This window comes from Capricornis sumatraensis, chromosome 1 (genome assembly GCF_032405125.1).
Source record: "Capricornis sumatraensis isolate serow.1 chromosome 1, serow.2, whole genome shotgun sequence".
NCBI classification, from domain to species: Eukaryota; Metazoa; Chordata; class Mammalia; order Artiodactyla; family Bovidae; genus Capricornis; species Capricornis sumatraensis.
The window spans coordinates 102,514,077-102,532,610 of NC_091069.1; positions in this window are offsets into that span (position 1 = coordinate 102,514,077).

Sequence of the window (18,534 nt, forward strand, 5' to 3'; positions counted from 1 at the left end):
TCCAACAGGCACTATGGGGGAAACCAGGTGAATCAGAAGTGCCCCTGCCTACAAGCTCCCGGCAATGTAACAAAGGAGTAAGACGTCCAGACAACACCCAGACGAAAGGAAATGCAGGCCCTGGGCTGTAGGGGTGGTGAGGAAGGGAGATGGCCCAGATGCAGCGTGGATAGCGCTGACTGCAAAGGCCCAGGCTCGCTCAGGGACCGTCACTCCAGGGGGACAGGGAAGCCTTGTGCTGCCGGGAACGGACCGCCCGGGCTGCAGGGCTAGGACGGGGTCAGTGCGAGGGAGTCCCTGACACCAGGCCCCAGCGCTGGGGACCAGACCGCAGGCGACGCAGAGCACTCCTGCGTACTCCTGAGCTCTTGTCTTGGGCTTCTGAAAACAAACCCTTCGCTCCCTCGGTACAAACCATCTCAGACCTCGTAAGGCTGGGTCAAGGTGGGGACCAACACATAAAGTACAGCTCTCTGTCCCGGCAGGTCTCCAGGGGGCCCAAAGGCCATTCTGTCATCAGGACAAGAGTCAGGACAGGCTCCCCAGCTCTGAGGGAAGCGCAATTCAATTCTGCAAATAAAAAGTGAAACCCAACAAGGCAACAACCACAAAAGGAACAAAAACCGCTTAGTAACTGAAGAGGCCAAGCAATTTCTGGCCTATGAGCCATTTTCGCTTTTGAGAGGCCCCCTCCACGACCGCACCCTAGGCCAAGAGGGATGTGAGCCTTCAAGGAAGCTACCAGAACCATCTTTCCTTTCTTTCTTTGTCCCCTTGTTCCAGAAAGATCCCTGGGGTGGTTGTGCTTTTTGTTTAGAAAAAGAATGCTAACAAGAATAGCTGTGAAAAAAAAAAACTGTCCAGATATAACCTTTAGGGTTATTTCTTTGTCTCTGAAATTCACAGTTGAGTTCTATGGTGTAGAGAATGCATTGAGAAAATAGGCCCCCATAACGCATCTCCCTGGCACATACTTCGTGTAAAATTACCATCACCAAGAGCAGCGACAGTGAAAACTAATTAAAATCTCTACTTGTGCTTTCACTTAAAAAAAAAAAAAAATTCTTGGGAGTTGGATACTAGAGATCAGGGAAAATGTGCCTTCAAAATCCATGTTTTAGATTTGTTCCCATCTCCCACTAGAAGAAATGTGTAGAAAAACTAAAAGCCGAAAGCTGGCCTAGAGCAAGGTACATCCTCCAAGACACCTAGGCCCTGACCCCTGGGGAGAAGTCAGGACCCTGGCAGAAAGCCAGGACCTCCAGCGCATGGAATGTCCTCCTCCTTTGGGTGACTCAGCCAGACCCACACAGGCACCCCCGGCACCCCAGGACCATCATCCCACCCACTCACGGGGGTAAGCAGAGCAGCTTGGGAAGGGGCCGGGTGCACGCCCATCAGGCAGGGACTGACCCGAAAGGAGCAGGCGCCAGTGCATCCACCTGAAGTCTGGGGTCCCTCAGACACCCTGACACGCTGCTCACAGCAGCGGTGCGGCTGCCAGCACCACGCCACTGCACGGAGCGCAACCACAAGCAAGAGCAGAGAAACTCAGCAAAACACCAATGACCCCGAGTCAGGGTCTTGGCTGCTCTGGGTTTTATCTCAGCCATCAGACCTCAGGCAAATCACCAACTCTGGGCAGCTGTGTGCCCATCCATGTATACTGAGAGAAAGCAACTTGTCATTTCCCTTCATGGGTCACAGTCTCGTCATGGCAAAGGGGCTTACATAACTAAGTGAAGCTATGAGCCATGCTGTGCATAGAGAAAGCAAGGGAATTCAAGAAAAACATCTATGCCACAGCCTTTGACTATATGGATCACAACGAACTGTCGATAATTCTTAACGAGACGGGAATATCAGACTGCCTTACCTGTCTCCTGAGACACCTGTACGAAAGCCAAGAAACAACAGTTTCAAGAGGACGTGGAATGACGGACTGGTTTAAAATTGGGAAACGAGTCCCACAAGGCTGTATACTGTCACCCTGCTTATTTAACAGAGTACATTATGTGAAATGCCAGGCTGAATGAATCACAAGCTGGAATCAAGATTGCTGGGAGAAATATCAACCATCTCAGATATGCAGATGATACCACTCTAACGGCAGAAAGTGAAGAGGAACTAAAGAGCCTCTTGATGAGGGTGAAAGAAAAGGGTGAAAATGTTGGCTTAAAACTCAGCATTCAAAAAACGAAGATTACGGCGTCCAGTCCCTTCACGTCACGGCAGACAGAAGGGGAAAAAGTGGAAGCGGTGACAGATTTTACCTTCTTGGGCTCCCAAATCACTGTGGACGGTAACTGCAGCCACGAAATTAAAGGCTCTTGCTCCTTGGAAGGAAACCTAGGACAAACCTAGATAGCGTATTAAAAAGCAGAGACATCACTTTGCTGACAAATCTGCATTGTCAAAGCGTTGATTTTTCCAGTAGCCATGTACGGATGTGAAAGATGGACCATAAAGATGACTGAGCACCAAAGAACTGATGCTTTTGAATTGTGGTGCCACAGAAAACTCTTGGGAGTCCCTTCGGACTGCAAGGAGATCAAACCAATCAATCCTAAAGGAAATCAATCCTGAACATTCATTGGAAGGGCCAATGCTAAAGCTGAAGCTTCAATACTCTGGCCACCTGATGTGAAGAGTCGACTCACTGGAAAAGACCCTGACGCTGGGGAAGATTGAAGGCAAAAGGAGAAGAGGGTGGCAGAGCATAAGATGGTTGGAGAACATCACTGACTCAATGGACATGAGTTTAAGAAAATTCTGGGAGATGGTGAAGGACAGGGAAGCCTGGCGTGCTGCAGTCCACGGGGTCACAAAGAGTTGGACACACTTCGTGACTGAACAACAATAACTTGTTGTTTCGTCCGTCAGATGTTAAGCAATAAACGACCATATCTCTATTAAAAAAGAAAGAAAAGAAACAGAAAAAGGAAGTGTGTGTAAAGGCTTTGTAGATCACAAGTTAAATCTAAGTGACCCTATGCCTTGCTAAGAGTCAAATGAGATACAAAGGCAAAAATGCACTGAAAAGGCAGGAGTGAAGACTGAACCTTTAAACGACACCTTCTTTCCGGAGGATGACACAGCCTGGGTTGTGGGCAGCGGGGCGGCTTCCGCAGGAATTAGATCTTGGCCTGCCAGTGACGCCTCCTGTGGCTCCCCCAGGCCCACGGCAGACGTGGAGAGATTCTGCTGGGCATCAGGTCCAAGCTCACTCAAGCCACAGCCTGAGGGGGCGGTCTGACACCCTCAACCTGATCACTAAAGGTCATGAGTCTTGCCAAGAAAGATACTTCTCTACAAAGAAGGATCTGTCCCTCTTGTCCTTGAAAAGTTACAACTCTCTATGTGGGGACGGGGCATATATGGCAATGCTCTCCACTTTCTGCTACGAATCCAAAACTGCCCTAAAAAAATGAAATTAATTTTTTTAAAAAGATCTTCTGACACTAACTCCAAGGGAGTTTTTAATTTCCCTGCCCTAGATGGCCTAGAAAAAAAAAAGAGGGAGAAATAATCATGAGAAAACGTACACACGAATTAGCAGTTAAGCCTTTTAAGGCATAAATTCTAGAGTTCCGTATTCATCCGATTTTCTTGGAGCAACGTTCTGAAAAGCCCAGAAATTTCAAATAAAGTCAAATAAATATAGCACTCTGCAGATCTTAAACAAGGCTGGCTGAGAGGATTAAATGATGTACCCAAAGAAAGGTTCACAAAGAGAAACTGCAAAGCAGCTCTAAAAATACTGTGTGCCACAGTTTTAGAGTTTTAGAAAAACGGGATCAAAATGTAAGGCAAACCTGGCATTTCTGGGATATCTGCTGCCAGCCGACCTTGTTCTGGGCGCATTATCGTGCCCACCACTCAGTCACTCAGATGGCTTCTGCCCCCAGGCTGGTCATTACATAGATCTGAAGGAGATCAGAGAGAAGACTGTGTCCAAAGCAGCCTCTTTACTCGTAATGATCTTGCACGTCTGTATTTCTGAGTGGGACTACTTTCCCAGCTCCTCAGTGGGCCAATCTGGCAATAACACGGTGGGGATCAACAGAGAACCCTGAGACTCCACACTGGCCATGCATCCGTCTGCCCGGGTGGTCGTAACACAGTATCACAGAAGGGGGGACCTAAACAGCAGACACGTTTCCTCACAGCTCTGGAGGCTGGACGTCCAGGATCAAGGCTGCTGGCAGGCTCTCCTGAAGCCCCTCCCCTGGGTGTGCACGCGGCATCTTCTCCGTGTCCTCACATGGACTGTTCTCTGTGCCCCTCCCCAGCGTCTCGTCCTCTTCTTATAAGGTGTGTGCGCATGCTTAGTCATGTCCAACTCTTCACAACCCCATGGACGGTAGCCTGCCAGGCTCCGCTGTCCAGGGAATTTTCCAGGCAAGAAAAATGGAGTGGGATGCTATTTCCTCCGCACCAAGCCAACTGGATGAGGGCCTATTCTTATGACCTCATTTAAACTTAATTAACTCTTTAGAGATGCTATCTCCAAATACCAGAAATGGCCTTCTCCCTGTCCTCCTTCAGCTCTACTTAATGACCAGCCTGGTGGCAGAGGCCTCCGAGTGGCTGTGGGTCTGGCGTGCATAGTGATGCCCCTAGAACAGGGTCGCCTGGCAGGAGCTATTTCGGAAATGCCAGGTTTGCCTTCCAGACCTTAGGAGTTAGGAGCTCAACATGCGAATCTGGTGGGGGGTGGGGGAGACACACATCTCAGACTATGACAGCACGCCTGCACACCAGATGGTGCCTGGCGTTCTCTGATCTAAGACACTGCACAAGCCCAGCAGCTACGCTGGCGGGTGCCTCCAGGAAGAGGCCAAGGACCGGCCCTGGTAAAGCGACCCCCCCCTTCCTGCTCACAAAGGGTACACCCTGACACTGAGGCAGAGGCCCTGAACCCCCCCTCTTCCCCCCATCAGACCTCTGGGGAGCGGGGAGCTGTGCTTAAGTACTTCCCAGTCATTATCTGGGTGCCCAAGGTGACCTTTCTGGCATTTCAACCCACTGCCAGAGATGGAAAAGCGACCAATACTAGGTCACAAGGTCACAACAACCCCAGGTCATAAACTCCAGGCCCCAAGCAAGCACCTCCCTCACTCCAGAGCTGCTCCTTTATCTTTACAGCCTCCTGGTCAGGTGTGTACGTGTTCTGAACACATTTAAGACACACTTTTGACCAAAAGACCCAGGATAAATGGGAGACAGATGAGGGCTCTATCCAGAGAAAGCTAATAAAATCTCTTTTCATGCAGAATTAAAGAAACACAGGCGAGTTCTATGTCTAGTTTATACCCTTATAATAAACACCATTGGGAGGCAGCAAGGGCAGAGGCGTCTCTGGCTTTCTCGTCCCTCTCCTCCTCGTTTACTGCTTTCCTTCATACTAAGTGAATATTCGCCAGTGTAACCTTTAAGTCCTCTACCCACCTAATTCCAGTGAGATATGGAAACACCGTTTCTATACCGTTCTATTTCTTTTTCTTTCTGTTCAATTACTGTTACACATGTTATTCTTATATATATTACAATCCCCTAAAGAGATTGTTATCCTTTCTTTATATAATTTCATGTTTTCAAAGAAGTGAGAGAAGGGAAGCAAGTACATATTCACAGAGTTTGCTACATTCACCTTATTATTCACTATTTCTGGTTCTCCTCCTACTGTCCTGTGGAAATTCCTTACACCAATACAGTTTTGCTCTCATATGCTTCCTTTATGCTGCTACTATCAAACATATTACCTTTTAAATGTCCTAGGTCCAAGAGCAAAGTTATATGCATTTTACTTTAAAAAGATGTTTTTAAAAGTCAGTTAAGAAAGGAGAGATATATGCATTTATGTTGTCTCATATAATTATACAACAGCACTCTTTGTCTCCCTCATATGGATTTGAAGAATCATCTCTGGTCATTTGCTTTCGGCCCAGAGGAGTTCATTTATATTTTCTGTAAGGTGGGTCTGCTGACCACCAATTCTCTGGGGTTTTTTCACTTACTTTTTCCATTGAAAATATCTTTATTTTACCTTCATTTCTGAGAGACATTTTTGCTGGATATAAGATCCTTGGTTGGCGCTTTTTTTTTTTTCTTTCAGGACTTTGAATATGCCATCCACAACTCTGCCTCTGGTCTCCGCTGTTTCCAATAACAGAAGTCTGTTAATCTTACCGAGATTCTCAGTAAAACTGAGTCATTCTTCTCCTGCTGCTTTTTTGGATTTTTCCTTTGTCTTTCCAACATTTTTTTTTTTTTCACTATGAAGGGGCCTGGGTGTGGATTTCTTTGTATTCATGCTACTTGGGAGAGTTCATTATGCTTCTTGGATGTGGAGATTGTTTTTTGATCAAATTTGGGAAGTTTTCAACAAGATTTCTTCTCATATTTTTTTTCTGTTCCTCTCTCTCCTCTCGCAAAACTTTTATTACATGCACTTTCTTGAGCTTCATGGTGTCCCACATTTCTTGAGGTTCTGTTCATTTTCTTCACTTTTTTCTATCACCTGAACTGCATAATCTCTATCACTCTATCTTCAAGTTCACTTATTCTGCTTTCTTCTAGTTAACATCTACTGTTCTGGTCCTCTGAATTCTTCATCCTGGTTATTTTACATTTCAACTCCAGAATTTCCATTTAGTTCATTTTATAGTTTTTTTTATTGGTATCCTCTAATTGATCAAATATTGTTATCAGACCTTTCTTAACTTCTTTAAGTGTGATTTCCCTTGGTGGTGGTTTAGTTGCTAAGTCACATCCAACTCTTGTGACCCCACAGACTAGGCCATCAGGCTCCTCTGTCCATGGGACTTCCCAGGCAAGAATACTGGAGTGGGTTGCCATTTCCTTCTCCAGGGGATCTTCCTGACCCAGGGATCGAACCTGGGTCTCCTGCATTTCAGGGGGATTCTGTTATATTTACAACAGCTGCTTTAAAGTCTTTGTCTGTTAAACCCAACATCTGGGCCTTCTTTCAGGTAATTTCTGATGCTTAAAAAAAAAAAAAAATCACACTTACCTATTCCTTTGCAAGTTATCCTTTTCTCTTAAAAATTAGGCCTTGTAGGCAATATACAGCCACAGTTCTCAATGCTGATATTCTCCCTGCAGGGCTTGTTTCTGAGTGCTTATTTTTCCAGTGACGCAGCTGAACTATTAATAGTTTAGTCGAGTCTATCCCCTCATGACTCCCTACTTTTCCCAGTGTGCAGCCTCGGATGGTGTTCCTCAGGGGACATGGCCTTGGGTGTGCACAGTCTCCCTGGGATGACAACGGTTTTATGGGGCTTTCTTTTTCTCTTCCCTGATCTCTCTGTGAAGCTCCCTGCCTCTGAGGTTATTAGAGCCAGCTGTATGGATCCATGAATTGCTGGCTGATTATTATTTTTGACAATATTCTGGGGCATCAATTGCTGTGCAGCCTCATCAGTTAACTGCAGGCCTTTTTGCAGGAATAATTCTAGATGTCAGTGTTTGAGGCTTGTTCTGACCTCAGGAGGGCTCTTCTTGGCTCTCTCTCTCTCTGGTTTTTGCTCGAGTTCTGGCTGTTGCTAACATGGAGTTACTGGCCTCTTGTTTCTACTGATGACCAAGATCTCCTTGTCTTGTTCCTGACAGCATGCTCAGATCTGAACTTCCTGTTCTCTGTTACACATAAACTCAGTACCTTTGGGGAGAGTGTCAGAGCTTTCTGTCCTTACAGCTAACCTCTCTTCCTCAGCAAGTCTCTGAGTCCCTGCTCTAGGGCTGGGGTCAAGGGCAGTGGCTCATTTCTCTCAGAGTGACCCATACATTATGAATGGAGTGCTGGCTGGGGGCAGCAGCTTTTGACGCCTTTTTTTTTTTTTTTTTTGGCTGCAGCACACAGCATGCAGGATCTTCCATGACCAGGGATCAAACCTGCACACCCTGCAACAGCCCTGGGGCTGCCATCCCATCTGCAGTGTGGGGAAGAGGATAAACACCACTGAACACGTCCATGACAGGGCTCAAAGGGGCCTCTCACCTGGGGCACAAGGGCCGCTTGCTTCCATCTGAAACGCACCCAGCTTGCTGCTCCTTTTCTGGCTACATCTACCTGTGATGCTGGCTCTGCTCTCTTCACCTACCATCAGGCTGAGCAGCTTCCAGTGGTCTTGTCAACCAAAACCTGCTGCTTCTCGCTCACTAGGGGGCTTGGAAGCCAAACCATCCAGATGAGACTGTGTGCGTGTGTGTGTGCGTGTGTGTGTGTCTGCATGTGCGAACACTCAGATGAGAGCACCCCCTGGGTGGGGTCTTGGGGACCCCACGGCACTCGTCTACCTTCTGCTGTCCAGGCCCCACCCAGCACTGGGTCTATGGCTGGGGGGTCATGAAACGCTCCTGTGTCAGGGAACCGGTTGTGAAAGCAAGAGGCCTTACCTGAAATGTAAGAACCACCAGCCCTGCCATGTCACTACAGCCATGTATGAAAAACCTCTGGAAGTGCACAAAGATCACCTCCCATTCCCTTGTGGAAACACTATTTGTGATGAACTAGGTCTCAGCTGCAATTAGCTAAGGATGGAACTCACTGTTCCTGCTACTGTCTATGTGATCCAGTTTTGGGCTTTGATTTTTACTCCATCACATAAGGAAATGCAACTCTGTTTTTCACCACCATAGTTTTTTTCTGTTTTTTTGTTTTCAGTTAATAAGTTGGCATAAAAATGCTTCTCTTCTTTGGAAAGTGTTTTATTTTGTTCTAAGTAAGAGTACACAGTACTATAAAATAACAGTTTTGGAAAACAAACCCTCCATGAGCTGTTCTGACACCCAAGGTACCAAATATTCCAGGTCAGTGTGTTCTTCAGCCACTGCAAGCACAGTCTTCCCACCCACCACTTTCCTGGTGCCCCCAGCAGGGGCAGGAGGTGAAGCACCCTGGGTTCCCACCTCACTGACGCGGAGGCACTGGTGTCAAGGGTTAACGTTGATTCTAGGGCAAGGAGAAGGGGAGTCCCAGTTTCAAATGCGATGAGAGAAGGCAGGCATCTCCATGAGGATGATAAAGGAGTCAGGACTGGACCGACCCCAAGTGCCTCTGGAAGCACCTCATGTCAGACCAGTGAGGTGTCCAACTCTCTTCCCCGAAACCCAAGCTCTTCCCCCGTATGTAACCGTGACACCACAGCAGGGAAGGGGGCCTGTGCGAGGGCAAACTGAGAGGACTACTGTGGGGTCCCAGCCTGCCTACGCAGGCTCCATTCTCCAGAGCAGGCACCATTCCTGATTTCAAAACTGGTTCCCTGACACAGGAGGGTTTTGTGAGACCCCAGCCACAGACCCAAAGACAACACTCAGACAAAACTCTCCTCTCTTTTTAGAGACTCCTGTGTGATAAGCAGTCCAGTCTGACAAAGGGAGCCGGCAGAATAACCCAGCCCCTCAAGAGGACGTCCTCCCCTCCCTGGGACCATCGGCACCGCCCGGGCTTCCCTCTTGCTTCCCCCTAGTCTTCTCCATCTCAGCATCGGCATCCCCATCGTCCTCCACACGGTTCATGCCAAAAGCAAGGTGCCTTCCTCGCTTCGTCTCTCGCTCCAACTCCAGCCCAGATCTGGACACTTCTCACCTCCAGCCCAGATCTGGACACTTCTCACCATCACCACAGCCCCTGCAGGGTCACACGAGTTCTGGGTAAGTTCCATCACCCTGGGCCTTGCTAGACTGTCCATGTCACCCCACAGGCACGTGGATCCCACAAAGATGTTAATTCAATGCAGAAGGAGTGGAAAAGGCAGGCAGAACTTGGTGGCTGTGTGGAGCGATGATGGAAAAGCCCGACACAAAATATCGTGTCATCCAAAGACAAAACTCAAATAGTTCAAGATGCGCCCACACCATCTCCCTCCCAGAAACAAGTCACACCCGGAGCTGGGGTGGGCGGCATATTCGCAGGCACTCTCTCAGCCTCAGCAAGGGGAGAAGCAGGGTTCGCTCTGCCAGGCAGAGAGCTTTGGGGTTAAAGCTCTCTCAGGAGGAGACTGTCAGAGGAGTTCCACCACAGCACACAGAAGCCCCAAGAGAAAAGACCCTAAACCACCCGTACTGATGGTGGTGCCCGGGCAATCCTGAGTCCATCCATCACTCAGCATGAGGGCAGCTCCCCGTGCCAACAGGCAGGACATCACGGCAGGCCGGGCCCACGTCCTCGGGGTGTGCCTGCACCCTTCTGCACCTCAACACTTTCAGCCCCCGAGTCAGCCAGAAGATGATGGCCAAATCCCTTGCCGCCTCTCTTGAGACGAAATCCAGCATTTCTAAGTCAACAAGTCACCTGCACCCACTGAAACTTGAGCTCACGTTCCCTTCAGAACGGGCTTCTCCTGCATTCTCTCCCCTTGAGGCCCATCATTCTCAGGAGCTCAGACATTTCTGGCATGGCTTCCGAACCATCAAGCACGCTGTGCATTCACTGGGCTCTGACTGCTCTCCTTTCAAGATTTCTCTGCCTTCATAACCCTTTTCTCTCTACTCCCGCTTCCACTTTTCTCTCTACAGCCCACACAGGGCTAAGGCAACAAGCTGTGATCTGGCCTCCCAGGGGGGTTGAGAGCAAAGATGGCAGGACTTACACACGCATGCACACACTCACTTAAAGGCGAGGGTCCAGGGTCTTTAGGTCAGGGAGGAAGGCTTCCATTTGGCCCCTGCACCTGTAGCTGCCAGAGTATGATTCCCACAACACTCCCCCCACCCAACCCACTGCACCTGCAGGACCAGCTCCAGCCCCATCCCTGGACGCCAGCCTCAAGCTGAGGAGCTCCCTCTAAGGAGCTCGGCAGTACTTCCTGTCCACACAAACTTCTCTCCCATCAGGTTCTCGTCTCAAATTTAGATTTTATTCCTCTGACCAAGAGCCCCTACAGGGCTCAGGGAGCAGGAAGCATTCATTCAAGATCTGCTTACTGCATCTCCATCATGGAAGGGCAAGAGCGGCTGACTTCAGAGTCACAGTGAGAGAGTGCGTGCAAAAGCATTGCCGCTACAGAGGCGGCTCCAGAAACAGGATGCAGATGGTACGCGCCAGGTCAACAGCTGTGGAACGGGGCCTGAGGAGCCCTAGAAGGCACAGGGCCAGTAATGGGCATTCTCAGTTATTTCTTGACAGTATCACAACTTATGTGTTTTGCATCCATTACTCAGTTGAGGACACAGACACTGAAATAACAATAATTTAACCACTTGGTGCCCAGGTCTTGGTTTCTAACTCAATTCTCCAATAAAAGGAGTGAGAGGTCTTTGGAGAAGCAGCCAATTCTAGGACTGGGGCAGGAAAGGTACAAGGTGAGCCCAGGGCATCTTGCAGTGCCAGAAAAATAGACAAGACAAAGAACAGACATGCTCAGAAGAAAAAATTTAAAAACCCATAATAATGGGGGCACGTCAAAGGGACATAGGAGCCAACCGAAAGAGCTCCTGTGGCCAAAGCTGGGGCAATCTGAACAACCAAATAACACAGTACTGAATTATAACTCCAAGTAGAAAAGCAGGTATCTAAGAGTCCTCTCTGATATAAATAAGTGACTGAATAAATGGAGAAGAGACAAATCTCACTCCAAACAATTTAACAACTCCGTCACCTCAAAGGGGTGGAGCCTAACTCCCACCCCTTACCTGCGGGCTGTACATGACTGCCTTCCAAACAGAACACTGTAGGGAAGGTGGGGGTGAAGCTTCACATTTTATCTGACAGACGCCACCTCAGACCAAGTCATGCTGGAAGAATGGACCCTGCTAGGATGCGACCAGCGTGCACGTCATCTCTGCGGTCTTCCTCCCCCAAACTGATCAGCTCAGTGCAATCGTGAGAAAACACGAGACAAACCCAAAATGAAGGGCATTCTACAAATGCGGACCATTACTGCATAAAACCATCAAGGTCATCACAAATCAGGAAGGAACGCTAGAGAGAGACTCTCCACCAAGAGGACCCTAAGGAAATAAGACGAATAAGTATAATCGAGGGTCCCAGGACAGAAAAAGGACATTTGTTTAAAAAAAGAAAAGAAAGAGGAAAAAAAAATCAAGAGGAAAGAAATAGGAAGATCTAAAAGTATGGACCTAAGTTAACAATAATGTATCAGTGTTGGTTCACTAGTTGCGACTAAAGTACCGCAACGTAGGACAACATGTTAACACTGGGGGGGGGGGGGGGGGCGGGCCACAGGCTGGGGGAAGGGAGTAGGGATGCAAGGGAACTCGCTATACTGTCTTTGTAAATCTCAAACAATTCTAAAAATTTAAAAATTAACTTAGCTACGAATCAATCAGCCTTTCCTTTTTATTTTTTATTTTTTTAAAGCACAAAGATGGTGAGCTACACTCTACATGCTTTCTCTCCCCAGAGGACTCGGCCTCCAGGCCGCCCATGCCTACTTCCTGCCACTGGCTGAGGTCACTGGCGCAGACTCCTGGCAGGACAGCGCCCTCCAGGCAGAGGCTATCGGAGGTAGAGCAAGCAAGCACCTGGGAAGAGCTGCCCTGCCCTGCATACCACCCAGCCTTCTAAGACCTGACTCCTGGCCCCAGACTCTGACAGAACTCGTTTGCAGGAACCCCATGATCTAAGAGCTCCGTGACCGGGGCCGGCTTCACCCACCCACACCACGGGGCCTCTGAACAACTCCCGGAACCCTGCCTGCCAGCCAGCACCTGGTCTCCCCTCCTCTGGCTCTCTGGCGGCCCTGAGGATCTCCACATTGCTTCAGGCCTTGGAGGCACCAATGCCTTGCAGGGGGAGGGATGAGCAGGCTGATGAGAAAAAGCAGAAGTGGGAGGGTCTCCTCTTTCAGAAGATGACCAGGGGCAAGGAAAGGAGGAGATAAGACGAGAAGACGGAGACCAGCCTGGACACCGAGGAAGAGGTGTCACACCTCCCAGACTTTCAGGAACCCAGGAGATTCACGCTGCTTCCCAAACATCACAGGGACACACACAAATGATTCTTAACCATCTTATACGAGCCCCCACAACGTATGTGCTTTTTCCATTAAACTCAGACTAACTTACTAATGGGATTCTAGGAAACAACACAGACCGTCAACATAATTACAGGACCCCAAGAACAGACCCAGAGGAACAAAAGAGGAAAGGCTAGACATTGAGCCTTCCATCAGAGGAGGCAATGAGGAAGGGGAGCTGCCTGGTCAGGGACCCTGGGAATCAGCCGTGGTCCATGGAGCGAGACCACAGCACACCCCCTCGCTGAAGGCTGGGATGGAAAAGTCCTCAGAAGTCCTCTTTCTAACTTAACTTTCTCATCAAGATGCCTCCTCCCCTTGTTTTAGTAAGTAATAACCATTTTGACAGAACTGAAAATTTTAGGAAGAGAAGTATTTCATGGAGATGGCTAGCAAACAGCAAGTTGAACTACTTTAGACAAGGTATCAGCTTTCCACTTTCTCAGTTACAGATTCACCTCGTGTGTGTGTGCTGAGCTGTGTTCGACTCTGCGACCCCATAGACTGTGGCCCACCAGGCTCCTCTGTCCATGGGATTTCCCAGGCAAGAATCCTGCAGTGGGTTGCCATGCCCTTCGCCAGGGGATCTTCCCGACCCAGGGATCAAACCTACGTCTTCTTCACTGGCAGGAGGATTCCTGACCACTACCACCTGGGAAACCCACAGATTTACCTCAGGAAAAGAGTATTCCACTTTTAACAAAAAAACTCCAGATTACCTATTCAAAGGAAGATGAATGAAGCAGTTGCCAAACTTCTCACTTAAAAATCAAAATACATGGGAGAGATAAATTTGGATTGACAAGAACACACTGCTGTATATGAAGCAGAAAACCAACAAGGACCTACTACTGAGTAGCTCAAGGAACTTTATGCAGTACCCTGTAATGGCCTACATGGGAAGAGAGTCTGAAAGGGTCGACACATGTCTGTGTCTAACTGTTTCACTCTGCTGCACACCTGAAACTAACGCAACATTGTAAATCAAATTCACTGTAATAAAAATATCTTACAATAAAACAAAATACTGCCACGTCAGTAACACGCTGATAACCCTGAAATCAACAAAAGAAAGGACCCCACAGTTGGGTTCCCACCCCCGCAAGAGCCGCAGCAGTGGTCCCTAAGCGATGGCTGGCCCGAAGTGCAGGACAAGCAGACACACTCTGCCTGCCCAGCAGCCGGGTCACCCTGGGACCGCCCAGGGCTTTCCAAGGAATCCGACTAGTACTTGGCCAAGGACAGCAGCACAGAAATTTGAAAATTTGCCACCATGGTTCCCTCCCTGAAAGTCTGGAAAGTAAAGGGGAAACCCCACCCATAATCACACCCTAACTAAAGTCAGAGTTTTTTATTTGCATATTTTACACCGATGAGATCAGCGGGTGCAGAAGTGTAATATCCTGCTTCTTCACTTGACTGTTATATCGTAAACATAGTTCATGCTGTTGCCGAGCTGGATGACGACCATATTTTCTAGACTGCAGCAACTCTTCACACACGTTTGTAAAAATTTGACCTAACTATGTCTAACAGACAAGATAACACATGGCAGTTTCCTTCAGCTCCTAACTAGGCACAGACCGACTGGCAGGGCACCTCTGACACTGTGGTCAGCAGGGGCCGGCTGGGCTCCAATAGCAGGAAGGTGAGACTGCTTCCTGGAATGAGGTCACTCCCATTCAGGCCTGGCCGTCCATCCACAAGACAGACGTGCAGCCGCTGGATTTACTCAGCCACTGGCGGGGGCGGGGGGATGGGCGAGGTAGGATGCTTGCTGAAAGGACGCCCACCACAGCGTTAACGTGGCTGTATCGTATCTTGTAACATACACTGCAAGATTTAGTAGCAGACTAAATGCCTGCCAGGAAAACAATAAATCATGGTTCGGCATGTGGGGGGATACTACGCAGACATTCGAAATCGAAATCACTGGGCTCCGGAGCGATGTTGACGACAAGGTGTCTGGAGCAGAAACCCTGGGGATGCCCCAGGGCAGAGCTCGCTGAACCGCATGGAGCCGAGTCTGCAGCTCAGATGCACACAGCAGCCTGAGCTCTGCGCTGGGAGCCAGGCCTGCCCGCCCACCACGGCACACAGCCACACCCAGGCAAAGGGCAAGATGGGGGCTATCCTCAGGCCCCGGCCGCACAGCTGGCCCCAGCCTGGCCTTGACCATTCCTGAGCCACCTGCAGACCGGGGAGCAACAAGCCTAAATCTCAAAAAAAAAGCCACTTCTGGCCATAAGCACCCCAAGCCTGAAACTGAGAATCAACTGCTTCCCATCCCCACACAGAAAATACGCAGAGACTGGATCACAGAATACAAGGAGTTGAGCAGATGGAAATAGTAAAATGCAAACTGAGGCTGATGGCAACCTCAGGGTGAAGGGGTATAGTTTCACCAGCGGGGGATGCACTGGGATCACCTCGCCACAGAGGGCTGAAGTCCCAGGATATCACACAGGGGTGATGCAATACCACACACAGCCTTGCCTTTGATGCTGGAATTCCCCAGGCAGCCAAGGGCAAGAGTGGCATTCCAGGGAGGGTGTGTGCTTAGCCGCTCAGCAGGTGTCTGACTCTTTGCAACCCCATGGACTGTAGCCTGCCAGGCTCCTCTGTCCACGGGATTCTCCGGGCAAGGACATTGAAGCGGGTCGCCATGCCCTCCTCCAGGGGATCTTCCCAACCCAGGGATCGAACCCAGGTCTCTCACATTGCAGGCAGATTCTTTATCGTCTAAGCCACCAGGGAAGCCCAACACCAGGAAATTCCAAAGCACTGGAGGGGAAACCGTCATTAAGCTGAGTGAGTATTCACTGTATTACTCTTCCTGTGGTTTTTCACATGAAGCATCACCTCATTAAGTATTTTTACTATAATAAAATTAAATTACATCAAAAAATCACCATCTGTATTATAGTTTGACTCTTTCTTTTCAAAAAGCAAAGTAAGTGTAAGAAAAATATTTTTTACCAGTTGGATCAGAGGCCACCTATCACTTTTTATCGCATCCCTGGATGTCAAGCACACCTTCCCACTGTCAGCACAGGCTGACATCCATCCCCCGAGACAGGCCCCTGGGAGACAACCCCATTCAGGCAGGGTGACAAGCTGGGGGCGGGGGCGCTCACAGCTGCCCACAGCCTGGCCCCGTCTATCTCCCAGGAGGGCTGGTCACCCCGTCTAGAGGGGCCCACTTCTCAAATTTTGCCGCCCACCAGCCTGCCCTCCTTGTAGGGTCCTCTCCCCTGAACCAAGTGTGACTGACTCCTGACATCCATCAAGGCTCTCCCGTGACTTGTGCTAATGAGCTAAACCACACCTGTCCAAGATGGTCAATGGAACAACTTAACCTGCGGTCCCCGGTGAGGACTTCACCCAGACCTCCGAAGTCTTAGCCCTGAAATCTGCCCGTGCAGTAGCTGCAGGTATAAAGGCAAAGAGGAAAGACCAAAACACAGGCTCCCTCACCACCACCCTCTTTAACACTGCATCTGTCTGCTTCAACTTCTCAAGTTTTGAAAGTTTAGGACATTTAAACAGTGTTGAGCTATCAACCCAGGGAAGGACATCACAACCTAACTAAACCGCAACAGAGTCCTGCTAAGGGAAAAACAGCAGAAAATACTGATGACGAGACCTTTCACCCCAGAACAGACAGCCCAGCCAGGAGGAGGAGGAGGTGGGGAGAGGTGCACCCCCGAGAGCAGACACCCAGCAAGACACTGAGTCCAGCCAAGCGCCAGCCTGCAGGCCGGGCGGTTCCCTCGTCTTCCTGGGGCTCTATGAGGCCCCGTGTGCCAGGGGACCGTCAAATGCTTACAGTCTGCCCCACACACAAGCCTGCCACAACAAAGCCTCCCCATAAGTCTGTTCGTGAGGCTCGGGGTAGTAAGACCATCTCACACCGAGAGCTGCGGCATTAAATCACACGGCGCACTGTGTTACTGGATCTTCATACCTGAACCCAGGTCCACCAGGTGGAGCACATGCCAGACACACAGCCAAACACGGTTCCATAAAGAAGTCAGCACCCTCGCCAGGCCACTGGCTTATCCAGTAGCCACTGGCAATCGGAACGGTTCCAGCTGCCGAGAGTGGTCCACTTCAAACACAACAGGTGACTGAACCGGCTGCGAGGCTTTGGGGAAAGGCACGCAGTTTTCCGCCTCCTGAGCAGGTCGGAGGAAGATGTCTTCCCCCAACTAAGAGGGTCCCACCAGGTCTCCAGAAAACCCTCCGACCCCTGCTGTTCACGACCTCCGACCTCTCCACGGGGTGAGAGCTCACACTGAGCGACACCCTTGACCCTGCGATGGAAGCACCAGATGCAGGAAAATTTCACTGGTTACATTCTGCTTGTGAGGACCCCTGCCTCCAAAGAGCTCTGATGCTGAAAGGTCACGAGCAGGTACCAAAGAGCACGCCTGTGTGACCCAGCGAACCCTGCCGGCTCCAGGGCTCGCCTCTCCTCTCCCGGGCTTCAGTTCCCTCGTCTGTACGTGGGGAGGGGGTGTGGTGCCAGGGGACCCCAGTGCAGCTTCGGCCTCACTGGCACATGAGGATGGGGCTCAGAGCACACCTCTCCTTGTTCCCGTGGCTGGGGGCCTCAGGCCCCACCCTCCATGTCCGGAGCACGGGAGCTGAGCTGGGGAGACAGTCAGGGCGTTCCAGGGGCCGCAGCCGGCCAGGCGGGCTGGTTGAAGGCTCTGCAATGCCTGAGACTGCTGGGCACTCTAGAGGCTGCATGAGAGGCTTGTCCGTCAGCCAGGAGTGAGCGCTCAAGTCTGCACAGGCACAGGGGCTGGCTGCTGCTGGGGCCATCTACCCTCCAGCATAAGGAAAGCCCACCAAGGCCCGGGACGCCTGAGAGGGCAATCCCCTGGTGAGCCGGCCCAGACACCCCAGAACTGACAGTGCAGGGGAGCCCAGCCAGTGACGATGTTCCTCACAGGCCAAACCATGACCTGAGAGCCCCACTCAGCCCCGGGACACATGCCAGGACCCCCGGGGAAACCGGGGCAAGTCCCTGCACCTCTCTCTGAGCTGCCCTTCTCCGTCCCTGCAATTGGAAATGAGTAAAACCACCTCCTCGGGTGCTGGGGAGTCAGACAGCACTCCTCGAAAACAACTTGCATGTGGGCCCTCTGGGGTGAGACAGCGAGACAGCCACAACCCTCCCCCCAGGGGGGCTCCACTGAGGGGCCTGCAGAAATGGGAATGGGCTTTTCTGCTGGGGCAGAGGCTGGGCAGTCAGCCAAGGAGCTGCCCAGTGGCCAGAGGACAGCACAGCGGTCGGGGCGGGGAGGACCGCTCCTCAGCCAGACCCCCTGGGGGCGGCTCCCGCCCACACTGGGCTGTCTGGGTACAATGCCTGAGGCCTTGGGGAGCCCCACACTGGGGCGGTTTCAGACCCAGATCCAGCCCAAGGAAGACCCTGAAGAAGGGGCCCAGCCTACGGTCAGGCTCAAGGGCTCCAAAGAGCGTCTCATGGGAACAGCACAAGCCAAGCGGCTGACCAGAA